This window comes from Lynx canadensis, chromosome C1, assembly GCF_007474595.2.
Source record: "Lynx canadensis isolate LIC74 chromosome C1, mLynCan4.pri.v2, whole genome shotgun sequence".
In the NCBI taxonomy this organism is placed as follows: domain Eukaryota; kingdom Metazoa; phylum Chordata; class Mammalia; order Carnivora; family Felidae; genus Lynx; species Lynx canadensis.
Window position 1 is genome coordinate 88,107,931 of NC_044310.1, and position 13,616 is coordinate 88,121,546.

Below are 13,616 nucleotides of genomic sequence, written 5' to 3' on the forward strand. Positions count from 1 at the left end.
AAAGAAGAGAAAATGACAGAATATTTGAAAAATAATGGCTGAAAACTTCCTAAATCCGATGAAAATTATGAATATAGAGATCCAAGAGCTCAACAAATATCAACAGATATCCTATATCTAGCAAAACCATTCTTCAAAAGTGAGTACATTGATGTGAAAAAAAATTTTTTTTCATCAAAATACTAGCAAACTAAATTCAGCAGCATATTAAAAGAATTACACATCATGACCAAGTGGGATCTTTCCTGGAGTGCAAGGATGGTTCCACATATGAAAATGTATCAATGTTCATTAAATACAGCTCATTAAAAAAATGAAGGACTAGGGTGCCTGAGTGGTTCACTAGTCTAAGCATTTAACTCTTGATTTCTGCTCAGGCCATGATCTCGTAGTTCATGAGTTCAAGCCCCACGTCAGGCTCCATGCAGTCAGGGTGGAGCCTTTTTGGGATTCTCTCTCACCCTTTCTTTCTGCCCCTCCCCTGCTTGCAGGCATGTGTGTACTCTCCCAATCAATCAATCAATCAATCAATAAAGGACAAACCACATGGTCATCTCAAATTATATAGAAAAAGCATTTCACAAACTTTAATACTTTCTCATGATAAAAACATTCAACAAACTGGGAATAGAAGGAAACTGCCTCAGTGTAATGAAAGCCATATATGAAAAACCCACAGTGAACATCATACTCCATGCTGAAAAGCAGGGAAAAATTTTCCTCTACAATCAGGAACAAGTTAAGGATTCTCACTTTCACCATTTCTCTTCAACATAGTGCTGGAAATTCTAGCCAGGGGCGTGGGGATGGAGGCGGGGAAAGCATTCAAATTGAAAAGGAAGAAGTGAAATTATCTCTGTTCACAGTTGATATGGTCTTCAGCATGACTGAGTTATAATTGAGAAATAAATTTTTAAGATAGTTAAAGTGTACAGTGTGATGATTTAATATACGTTGTGGAAAAAAATCTACCCCCCCCATTGAGTTAATTAATACATCCATCATCTGACATATTTACCTTTAAGTTCTGTCCACAAATTTCAATTACAGAGTGTGTTACCAAGTATAGTCACCATGTTATACATTAGGTCCTCAGACTTTATTTGTTCATTTTATAACTGCAAGTTTATACTCTACCGACCGTTTTTGTATTTCTGCCATCCTCCAGTTCCTGTTAACCACTTTTCTACTCTCTGACTATAGTTTTGACTTTTTTTTTCCCCTTTTTTTTAGATTCCACTTACAAGTGATACTGTGCCGTATTTTTCTTTCTGTGTCTGGCTTATTTCACTTAGCATAATGCCCTTCACGTTCATCCATGTTGTCACAAATGACTGGGATTGGTGGATCATATAGTAATTCTATTTTTAGTTTTTTGAGGAACCTCCACACTGTTTTCCATAGTGGTTGTACTCCTTTACACTGTCATCTACAATGTAGAGGGGTTCTCTTTTTTTCACATCCTTGCCAGCATTTATTATCTCTTATCTTTTTTATGATAATCATTCTAACAGGTGTGAGGTATTAGTTCTCTGTGGTTTTGATTTGCATTTTCCTGATGATTAATGATGTTGAGCATCTTTTCATGTACCAGTTTCCTTTTTGTATGTCTTTTTTGGAAAAATGTCTATTTAGGCCCTATTTCCACTTTTTTTTTTTATTGAGTTTTATCAAGTTGTAAATATCTTATATTAGAAAATCATAAAGATTCCATTACAAAACTTGTCAGAATTAATAAATTCAGTAAAGTAGTAGGATACACAATCAACATGCAAAAATCAGTTGCATTTTGGGGTGCCTGGATGGCTCAGTCAAACATCTGACTCTTAATTTTAACTCATGTCATGATCCCACAGTTCATTAGTTTGAGCCCTGTATTGGGATTTTTTCCAAGCCCAATCCAAGCCCTGCTTGGGATTTTTTCTCTCTCCTGCCCCCCCCCACCGCCATCCCTCCCACATGTTCTCTAAATAAATAAATAAATAAATAAATAAATAAATAAATAATAGGTAAACAAATAAATAAATAGGCAAATAAACAACTAAACTTAAAAAAAATCAGTTGCATTTCTGTATACTAATGAACAATCTGAAAAGGAAATTATGGAAAAAATTACATTTGTAATAGCATGAAAAAGAATAAAATACTTAGGAATTAACCAAAGAGGTGAAAACTCATATGATGGAAACTATAAAACATTGCTGAAAAAAGTTAAAGAAGACATAAATTGAAACACTTCCTATTTTCATGGAATGGAATACTTAATAGTATTAAAATGTCAATACATCCAAATGTGATCTACAGATTCAATACAATCTCTATAAAAATCCCACTGGCTTTTCATTTTTCATAGAAAATCCTATCCTAAAATTCATATCTTAAGGGACCCTGAGTAGCCAAAACAATCTTGAGAAAGTAGAACAAAACTGGAGGACTCACTTCTGGTTTCAAAACCTACAACAAGGAGTACCTGAGTGGCTCAGTCAGTTAAGTTTCCAACTCTTGATTTCGGCTCAGGTCATGATCTTACAGTTCATGGGATTGAGCCCACATCAGGCTCTGTGCTGACAGCACGGGGCCTCCTTGGGATTCTGTCTGTCTCTCTGTGCCTCCTCACTTGTGTGTTCATGCTCTCTCTCTCTCAAAATAAATAAACATTTTTTAAAAAGCTACTACAAGCCTATAGTAATCAAAACATTGTGGTACTGGCATAAAGGCAGACATATAAACCCATGGAATAGAATAAAATCCAGAAATAGGAAAAATCCATGTATCCTTACATACATGTTCAAATGGTCTTGACAAGGGTGATGCCAAGACCATTCAGTGGGAAAGGTCTGTCTTTTCAACAAATGGTGGTGAGAGAACTGGGTACCCACATGCAAAAGATTGAATATGGACCTTTACCTAAGACTGTATATAAAAATTAAATCAAAATGGATCAAAATACATAAATTTAAGAACTAAAAAACCTCCTAAAATAAAGCAAATGCTCACAACATTTGATTTGACAGTGATGCATTAGATACAATGCCAAAGGCATAGGTAACAAGAAAAAATAGAAAATTGGACTTCACAAAATTTTTAAAAATGTGTATATCAAAAGATGTACACAATGAGAGAAAATATTTGCAAATCATAAATCTGATATAGGATTCATATCCAGAAAACATAGAGAACACCCAAAATTCAACAACAAAAAAGTCAACCTAATTTTAAAATGGGCAAAGAATTTGGGGTGCCTGGGTGGCTCAGTCGGTTAAGCATCTGACTACAGCTCAGGTCATGATCTTGTGGTTCATGACTTAGAGCCCCGCGTCAGGCTCTGTGCTGACAGCTCAGAGCCTGGAGCCTACTTCAGATTCTGTGTCTCCCTCTCTCTGTGTTCTTCCCCTACTCATGCTCTGTCTCTCTCTCAAAAATTAAATAAACACATTTAAAAAATTATTAAAAAAATGGACAAATAATTTGAGTAGAGTTTTCTCCAAAGAATATGTATAAATGTTTAATATGCACATAGGTACCACCTCACATTCAGGATGTCTATCAAAACAAAAACAGGAAACAAATGTTTATGAGGATGTGGCAAAATTGAACCCTGTGCATTGTTGGTGGGAATGTAAAATGGTATAGCTGCTGTGGAAAATGGTGTGGCAGTTTTTAGTAAATTTAAAATAGAATTACCATATGATTCAGCCGTTCCACTTCTGGAATATATACCCAAGAGAATTGAAAGCAAGTTCTCAAAGTGATATTTGTGCACCCATGTTCATAACAGCATTATTTATAATAGCCAAAAAGGTGGAAGCAACACAAGAGTACATCAGTAGATGATAAGTTGCATGTGGTCTATCCATACAAAGGAATATTATTCAGTCTTTAATAAGAATGAAATTTTGCCATATGCTATAGTGGAGATAAACTTTGGTGAAATTATAATAAATAAACTAAGCCACTCACAAAAAGACAAATGTTGTATGGTTTCACAATATGGGGTACTTGGAGTAGTCAAAATCACAGAGAGAAAGCTGAATAGAAGTTGCCAGGGGCCGGAGAGAAGGAGCAATGGAGAGTTTCTAGCAGCTTGTTTGTTTTTTTGTTTGTTTGTGTGTTTCAAGTGTTTATTTATTTTGAGAGAGCATGAGCCAAGGAGGGGCAGAGAAAGACAATGCAGGGCTTGATCTCACAAAGCATGAGATCATGACCTGAGCTAAAATCAAGAGGTGGACCTTTAACAGCCTGAGCCACCCAAGTGCCCCTCAAGTTTCTGTTTAATGGGTAAAGGGTTTCAGTTCTTCAAAATGAAAAGAGCTATAGAGATTGATGGTGGTGATGGTTGCACAACATTGTGAATATACTACACTGAACTGTACATTTAACAAAAATTAAGATGGTAAACTTTTTATATGTATTTTACCACAATATAAAAATTTTAATAAAAAAAAATAACCTGTATGTGAACATTTAGAGTGGCCTTATTCATCATTCTCCAAAGTGAAAACAACCCAAAATGTTCTTCAAGTATCGTACCTCTATATGAAATACTAATGACTGATACATGTGACGGTATGGATATATCTCAAGTGCATCATGTTCAGTAAAAGAAGCCAGACTCAGAAAGTCACACAGTGTGTGGCTCCATTTTCATGAAATCATATAAAGATAAAACTATAGTACAGAGACCTGATGAGCCAGAGGCTAGGTGTGGGTGGATGAATTGACTACAAAGGGATGAAGGTATTTTGGGGTATGATGGAATATTGCATATTGTGGTTGAGATGGGTATATGTACACATTTATTAAAACTCAGATTTATACATTAGAAAAAAAGAACTTTACTGGATTACTTATAGGTTGCTAGTGGGAGTATAAAGTGATACAATCATTTTGGAAATAATTTGACTATCTTTATAAACTTTACATATACTTAGTTTTTAAATTTTTTTAGATGTTTTTATTTTTGAAGGAGAGAGAGAGAGAGAGACAGAGCATGAGTGGGGGAGGAGCAGGGAGAGAGGGAGACACAGAATTCGAAGCAGGCTCCAGGCTCTGAGCTGTCAGCACAGAGCCCAATGTGGGGCTCGAACCCACAAACTGTGAGATCATGACCTGAACTGAAGCCGGATGCTCAACTGACTGAGCCACGCAGGTGCCCCCACTTTACACATACTTATAATAAGAATGAACACTTTTACATCTAGGTATTAATCCATGTGATATGAAAATACATGTCTATAAAAAGTCTTGTTTATCCTTGTTCACAGCAGCTTTATACATCATTGCCAAAACATGTAAATCTAAATGGCCATCAACACATTAGATAAACAAATGATGGTACATGTATATAATAGACTACCACCCAGCAATATAAAGAAATGGACTACTGTAATATATTTTTTATAAATGCTGTCTGATCCAATTTTGAGGCCCTGACTACAGGTCAATCAGACTTTCTTGGGCATCTGATTAAGTCCACATCCCAAACAACTTCCTTATCAGACTTTCACACTCTGGGTCACGTCACTGTATACCTTCCCTAATCACCCAAGGGCCAGGTACTAGACAACCAGGAGTATCTTTCTACCCTGGAACCCACTGAAATTATTAAAAGTAGACATCCTAAGCTTGCCTACCCTCCTTCACCCATTTCTTCCTGTAGAAACCATAAAAAAGGAACTTGCTCATAGTTTCCTTTCCTTCTGCTTGGTGACCAACTCTGGTACTTCCCCTGAGTGGCCCTGTGTGATGTCCTGTTTCTCCTCAGGGTACTGTGAGCATAACAAACTGTAAAACCTCCTGGTTTCTCTCTCTTGATCTGAGTCAGACCTCACTATACCAAATCCACAATAATATGATATAAACAACTACTGATACACAAAAGAGCACATACTTGTATTCGTTTCCTATGGCTATTATAACAAATTACCATAATCTTCATGGCTTAAAACAACAGAAATTTACACTTTTACAGTTCCGGGGGCCAGAAATCCAAAATCTTTTCACTGATCAAGGTGTTGGCAGGGGGCCATGCAACCTCTAGAGGCTCTAAGGAAAAAGCGAGCCTTCTTTCTTCCAGCTTTGGTGGCTGCCAGCATTCCCTGACTTGTGACTGCATCACTCCAATCTACGCCTCCATGGTATTGACTCTCTTTCTTCCTCTTTCTTATAAGATACATATGGTTTTCAGAACCCACTGGGATAATTCAGGTTACTCTATTCATCTCAAGATCCTTAACTTAATTACATCTGCAAAGACTTTTTCCAAACAAGGAAACATTTACAGGTTCTAGGGAATAGGGCCTGGTACCTTTTTTAAAAAGTGTTTATTTATTTAAAAAGTTTCAATAGTCTTTATTTTTTTAAAAGCAGTTTTAGCTTCAAAGCAAAATTGAGAGAAACTACAGAGTTCACATATAATCCCTGCCCTCACACATGTAAAACTTCCCCTACTATCAACATCCTGCATTAGAATGGTACATTAATTATAATTAATGTACCTACATTGACGCATTATTATCACTCAAAGTTTACATTAAGGGTTATTCTTGGCATTGTACATTTTATGTGGTTTTACAAATGCATAATATATATCCGCCATTATACAGAATAAATCCACTGCTCTGAAAATTCTCTTGAGTTCCACCTATTTATTCCTCCTTCCCCCTAACTTCTGACAACTACTAATCTTTTTACTGTTTCCAAACTGTTGCCTTTTCCAGAATGTCAAGTTATATTTGTCAAATGTAGCTTTTTCATATTGTTTTTTTTTTCACTTTGTAATATGCATACAGGCTCCTCCATATCTTTTCATGGCTTGATAGCTCATTTCTTTTTAGCACAGAATAAATTTGCCTTGTCTGGATGTAACATGGTTTATTTATCCACTCACCTACTGAAGGACATGTTGTTGCTTTGAAGTTTTGACAATTATAAATAAAGCTGCTATAAGCATCTGTATGTATGTTTTTTTGTGGATATAAGTTTTCCACTCATTTGGGTAAATATCAAGGAGCATGATTGCTGGATTATATGGTGAGAGTGTGTTTAGTTTTGTAAGAATCTGCCAAATTGCCTCCCAAGGTGTTTGTACCATTTTGCATTTGCTCCAGCAATGAATGAGAATTCCTGTTGCTGCACATCCTCCTTCACATTTGTTGTTGTAGGTGTTCTGGATTTTTGTCACTCTAATCAGTGTGTAATGATATCTTATTGTTTTAATATGCAATTCCCTAATGACATATGATATTGAGCATCTTTTCATATGCTTACCTGCCATCTGTATATCTTCTTTGGTGTTTGTTTAGATATTTTGCTCATTCTTCAATTGCATTGTTCATTTTTTTGTTGATTTTTGAAAGTTCTTTGTATATTTTGTGTAATAATCCTTATCAGATATGTCTCATGTATATATTTTCTCCCAGTCTGTGGCTTTTCTTCTGATCCTCTTGACATAGAAGTTTTAAATTTTAATGAAATCAAGCTTATCAATTATTTCATCCATGCATTGTGCCTTTGGTGTTGTATCTAAAAAGTGATCATCAAATCCAAGACTATCTAGATTTTCTCCTATATTATCTTTTGGAAGTTTTATAGTATGCATTTTAAATGTATGTCTATAGTTAATTTTGAGTTAATTTTTGTAGAAGTATGTAAAGTCTGTGTCCAGAAACCCGCCCCTGCCCCCTTTATTGTTGAAAAGATGGTCTTTTGTCCATTGTATTGCCTTTCCTATTTTGTTAAAGATCAGTTGACTATAGCTGTGGCTCTATTTTTAGGATCTTTATTCTGTTCCATTGATTTGTCTGTTTTGTTTTTTTTTTTTGCCAATACCATTCTGAATACTATAGATTTATAGTGTCTTAAAGTCAGGTAATGTCAATCTTCTGACTGTTGTTCTTAAATATTGTGTTTTTCTGTCTCTTTAATCTCCATATAAATGTTAGAATCTGTAGATATCCACAAAATCACTTGTTAGTATTTTTAGTGGGATTGTATTGATTCTATAATAAAATTGGGAAGAACTAGTATCTTGACAATATTGAGTCTTTTTACCTATGGATATGGAATATCTCTTCATTTATGTAGTTCTTCCTTGATTTTGTTCATCAGAGTTTTGTAATTTTCTTCATATAGATATTGCATATATCTTGTTAGGTTTTTACCTAAGTATTTCATTTTGAGGGGCTGCTAATTATAAGATATGAACAATATAGGAGACTAAGAGACAGAATGGATAGAGTGAAAACTATCATATATTCACTTGTAGTCCAAAAGAAGCAAAATAAATAAATGGATTGTGGAGAGCATGGCTATATAAAGTATGCCCTTAGAATTTTCTAGATCTGGTAAGATACACACACACACACACACACACACACACACACACACACACATTTCCAAGAATACAGGATAAATTTTTTAAAACCCATATTTAGACATAACACAGAGACAATATTTTTAAAGCAGAAAAATTTTTAAGAAGGAGAAAAAAAGGATTTCCTCCATGGAATATCAATTAGACTGACATCTGACTTCTCTATAGCATCAAAGGAAGCCAGATGTCTGTAGAATATACTCAAAGTAGTGAAAGAAAATAGCTTCTATAATTTTACCCAGAGAAAGTAGTTTTGAGGAATAAAGATAAAACAAAGACATTTTGGCTGACTAATACTCCATAACATTTATACAACACCTTCTCCATTCATTCATTGAGGGACTCTTAGCTCATTTCCATATTTTGGCTATTGTGAATAATGCTTACAGTAAACATGGGAGTACAGATATGTATCTTGGAAATCCTGGTTTTGTTTCCTTTGGGTATATACCCAGAAATGGAATTGATGGGTCATATTGTAGATCTATTTTTAACTTTGAGAAAGCTCCATATTGTTTTCCACAGTGGTTGAATCAAGGGTACCCTTTTCTGCACATTTTTGCCATCACTTAGTATCTTTTGCCTTCTTGATGATAACTATTCTAACAATTGTGAGGTAACATCTCATTGTGGTTTTGATTTACATTTCCATGTTGGTTCGTGATTTTGACCATCTTTTCATGTGCCTGTTGACATTTTGGATGTCTTCTTTGGGAAAATATCTATTTAGTTATGCCCATTTTTAAATTAGATTGTTTTTTCATTAAACAAATGATGTCAGTTTTTATCTTTTAACGTTTTGAATATTTCATTACATTCTCACCTGCCCTATAGAGTTTCAAGTTAAAAGTCCACAGATAGTTTAATGGGAGTATTTTTGTAGATTGCTTTCTTTGATATCCCTGGCTGCCTTTAAGATTCTTTATAACTGATTTTTAACAGCTTTTAATAAAGTGTCTTGGACATGGTCTTTTTCCATTGAAATAATAGAGTGTTCTAGTTTTGTGGACTTGTACATTCGGTTTCTTCCTCAGGTTTGGGCAGTTCTCAGCTATATTTTTGAGAGAGAGAGATAAAGTTTTATTTATTTATTTTTGAGAGAGAGATAAAGCATGAGTCGGGAGGGCGGGGGATGGTTTGCAGAGAGTGAGGTAGAGAGAATGAACCCCAAGCAGGCTCCACACTTTCAGCGCAGAGCCCAATGCAGGGCTTGAATTCGTGAACCATGAGATCGTTACCTGAACTGAAGTCAGAAGCTTAACCAGCTAAGCCACCCAGGTGCCCCTATTGTATTTTTAAATAACTCTTTGCCCCTTCCCTTTCTCTTTTTCTGGTAAATTAATTATTCTATTTGCTTTTCTGATAGAATCTTATAGTACTCATAGGGTTTTTTTACTGTTTAAATGTTCATTTTTTTTTTTTTAATTTTTTTTTCAACGTTTATTTATTTTTGGGACAGAGAGAGACAGAGCGTGAACGGGCGAGGGGCAGAGAGAGAGGGAGACACAGAATCGGAAACAGGCTCCAGGCTCTGAGCCATCAGCCCAGAGCCTGACGCGGGGCTCGAACTCCCGGACCGCGAGATCGTGACCTGGCTGAAGTCGGACGCTTAACCGACTGCGCCACCCAGGCGCCCCAATGTTCATTTATTTTGAGAGAGTAAGAGACACAGTGCAAGGAGGGGATGGCAGAGAGAGAGAGAGAGAGACACAGAATCCAAAGCAGGCTCCAGGCTCTTATCTGTCAGCACAGAGTCTGACATGGGGCTCCAGCTTGTAAACCATGAGATCATGATCTGAGCTGAAGTCGGATGCTTAATCAACTGAGCCACCCAGGCACCCCTCTTTGCTTTTAATATAAAATCTTAATTTTCTCTCCCTTCTCACTGATTCATTTCTAAATTCCTGTCCTTCAAGTCACTTATCCTTTCTTCCATTCTATCTGCCCTGTTATCTGTGCTTTTTTTTTAATATGAAATTTATTGTCAAATTAGTTTCCATACAACACCCAATGCTTATCCCAACAGGTGCCCTCCTCAATGCCCATCACCCACCTTCCCCTCCCTCCCCCCCCTCATCAACCCTCAGTTTATTCTCAGTTTTCAAGAGTCTCTTATGGTTTGGCTCCCTCCCTCTCTGTTTTTTTCCTTCCCCTCCCCCATGGTCTTCTGTTAAGTTTTTTAATGCATTCTTCATTTCATTGTTTTACTTCTTCAGCTCTAGAATTTGTTTATTTTTACTTTTTTCACTTTATTTATTTTAGAGAGAGAGAGAGCACAAGCTAGGGAGAGGGGCAGAGGGAGAGAGAAAGAGAATCTTAAGCAGGCTGTGTGTTCTGCATGGAGCCTGATGCAGGGCTTGATTCTGTGACCCTGGGATAATGACCTGAGCAGAAAGCAAGAGTCTACTGATGAGCCACCCAGGTGCTTGTTTGGTTCTTTTTTAAAAATTTCAGTCTCTTTGGTAGGGAACTCCTTCTGTTCATTAATTTTATTCCCAGGTTCATTGAATTGCCTTTCTCAGTTTTCTTGTAGCTCACTGAATTTCTTCATAAAATTTATTTTGAATTCTTTAACAGTTGTGTCTCAATATTTTGTGCCTTTGAGTTCAGTATATGGAGAATTATCTTATTTCCATTATATAATATTATCTTGATTTTCATTGTGTTTAACAATATATGCCTCTGATTTTACATTTGAAGCAGCAAACACTTTTCCTACTTAAGGATTTGTGTAATTTGGCTTGTTACAGTAGTTCAACAGGTTAGCAGTTAGAAAATTTTCTTTTGTAGTCCAGAAGATGGCACTATACCTCAAGTTTTTGGTTTTTCCTGTGGGAGATGGCTGTTAGGATGAAGTGTGCAAAAAGAGCTGGCAGCAGATTTGGGAGAGATGTGGGTTTAGCACCTGGGACTTTGGGCGTGCCTACAGCCCATTAGGTGAATCTTAGTGTAGGGAACTTCAAAAGGTCCATGAGTGGATCTACAGCTGAAACCCTGAAGCATACAGAAGGAAATGAGTTCCTTAAACGCCATTTGATATTCCTTGTCTGCCTCCTTCCATTTCCCTTCCCTCCTCCAAGTCAGGGAGGTCATTCCTTAGAACTCTGGTGCTGCAGGAGAGAAACAAGCTCTCCAGCTGCAGCCCACGTGCAGCTGGGCAGTCTGTCACTTCTTGTGCTTTTCACATCCTCTGCCAGAGAGGTAACTCCTTCTGTTGCCAAAAGCCCAGAGTGTTGCACTGATGTCCTGGAGAGGGAGCCTGCCTCAGTGGGTTCCTCTCTTACCTCTGCCTCTAAACTCACCTCTGTACCAGTCTGATGGTGTGCCAGGCTCTCCTATCAGGCTGATGCTTCCATGTGTATCTGTCCAGTGGTATACCCTCCAGCTTCCCCTTATCTAATCATGGCAATGTGGGTGGAGCAGGTTCACCAATTCCGCTGAATCCACAGTTCACTCTGAGATCTATCCACTTTCTCTCGGGTGCACGAGTAGATAGAAATTTCACAGGTGTCCTGTTGTAATGTACAGAGGCACTTTTATTCATGTATAGGTGACTAATTAATTGTAATCAAAGAGGAGATGAAAGAGGAATGACTCATACCACCATGATGCTGACATCACATGTCAATTTTTTTAAATTGTTATTGGTTTAATATAAATGCTACTTGTCTTAATCCTAGGTCTTGTTTTTTATATCAATAAAATAATATTAGATTTAGATAAGTGGTTTCAAATTTAAGAAGAGAAAGATAAGAACAATATATTAATGGTAGATATTTTTGTAAAACTGAATTTCATGACTTTTGTCTGAAAATATATTTTTTATACAATTTCTTTTAAAATTCTATTATTTAGAGCTCAAAATCTAGAAACCATTGGACTATTCCAGTAGTCTCTTTCAATATAAATATTCTCTGATCTTATTTATTTTTTCTTCCTACATCCCAAGAAAACTGAAATGGCATATAGAATGTCTTAGGAATCAAAGAGCTTACAGGAACTTAATGGTTGTGTCAATCAGGATAGACTAGGTTATGCTGCAGTAACAAAAAGCTGAATACTCAGTAGCTTATGTAGCCAAATTTATTTCTTGTGTTTATCTTAGATCAACAAGGGGACTCTTCATATTAGTCACTTTACAATCTGCCACTGAAACTTTATTTTAATACAGAGGCCCCAGAACAAAACATATTACTTCTGCTTGTATTTTATTGCCAAAGCAAATGACATGAAAATTCCCAAATTCAACAGGACAAGGTATATGTAACCTGCAGGGAGGAGCACTGAATATTTATGAATAGTAATACCTTCTGTGGGTATGAAATCAGGTATAAAAACTGTAACAGAGAAAGATTAATTTTGTTCAGTGTGAAAATTTGAAAAACAGGAAATATGAGACTAATAACCCTTACTACTTTTGCAATTTTATAAACTTATTAATGTTAGCTAAACAGAAATTTCCAGATTCTAAAATATCTTCACATAAAGTATTTTACTTGACTTTTATCACTTGACTCAGTGATGGGGACTGATAAGACTGAGTAATGGCTAAGAGCTCACTATGGAGTTAAACTGCTTGGTTTTGAATTTCAGTTGCAGTGTTTATGGAAATTTGACCATGGAATAGTTGTCTTACTTAATATTAGTGCTTCAGTTTCCTTTTTTAAAACTGGGTATAATCATAGTTCTAGCTTGCATTTATGTTTGTGTAAGGAATCAAAGTGGTAATAGTAACATTCAATGTATATTGTTAGTTGGTTTTACTTATTTTTGTATTTTTATCATATTTATCAACAATACTATTATCCCCATTTTCCAACTAAGATCTAAATGCAATCTATAGGCTTCTCTTTTCCCTAAGGTTCACAAAGTAGGTCGCAAAGCTCAGATGCAAAATTAGATTTTGGTTTAGAGACTTTGTTTACATCCTACTCACACTTTTTTATATAATGTAACACAATCATTTTAATCTGTGTCTTTAAAGGTTATTTTATTTAAAAAAATTCATAGATTGATATAAATGATTTAGGAAATAAAAAGACTAATTGAGATTGGGAGATAATACTGAGAAAGAGAAAGGAAGACCAAAAGAGAAAGCAAACAACTGAAAAGGTACAGTGTAATTAGAAGTGTCAGGGAGGCAAATTGAGCCGAGGGAAGACAGTTGGTTTTCCTGGGAATTGGGAGTGATAGTAGCTAATCAAGTATCACTGTGGAGCTCACATTAGACTTTTTTTCACAG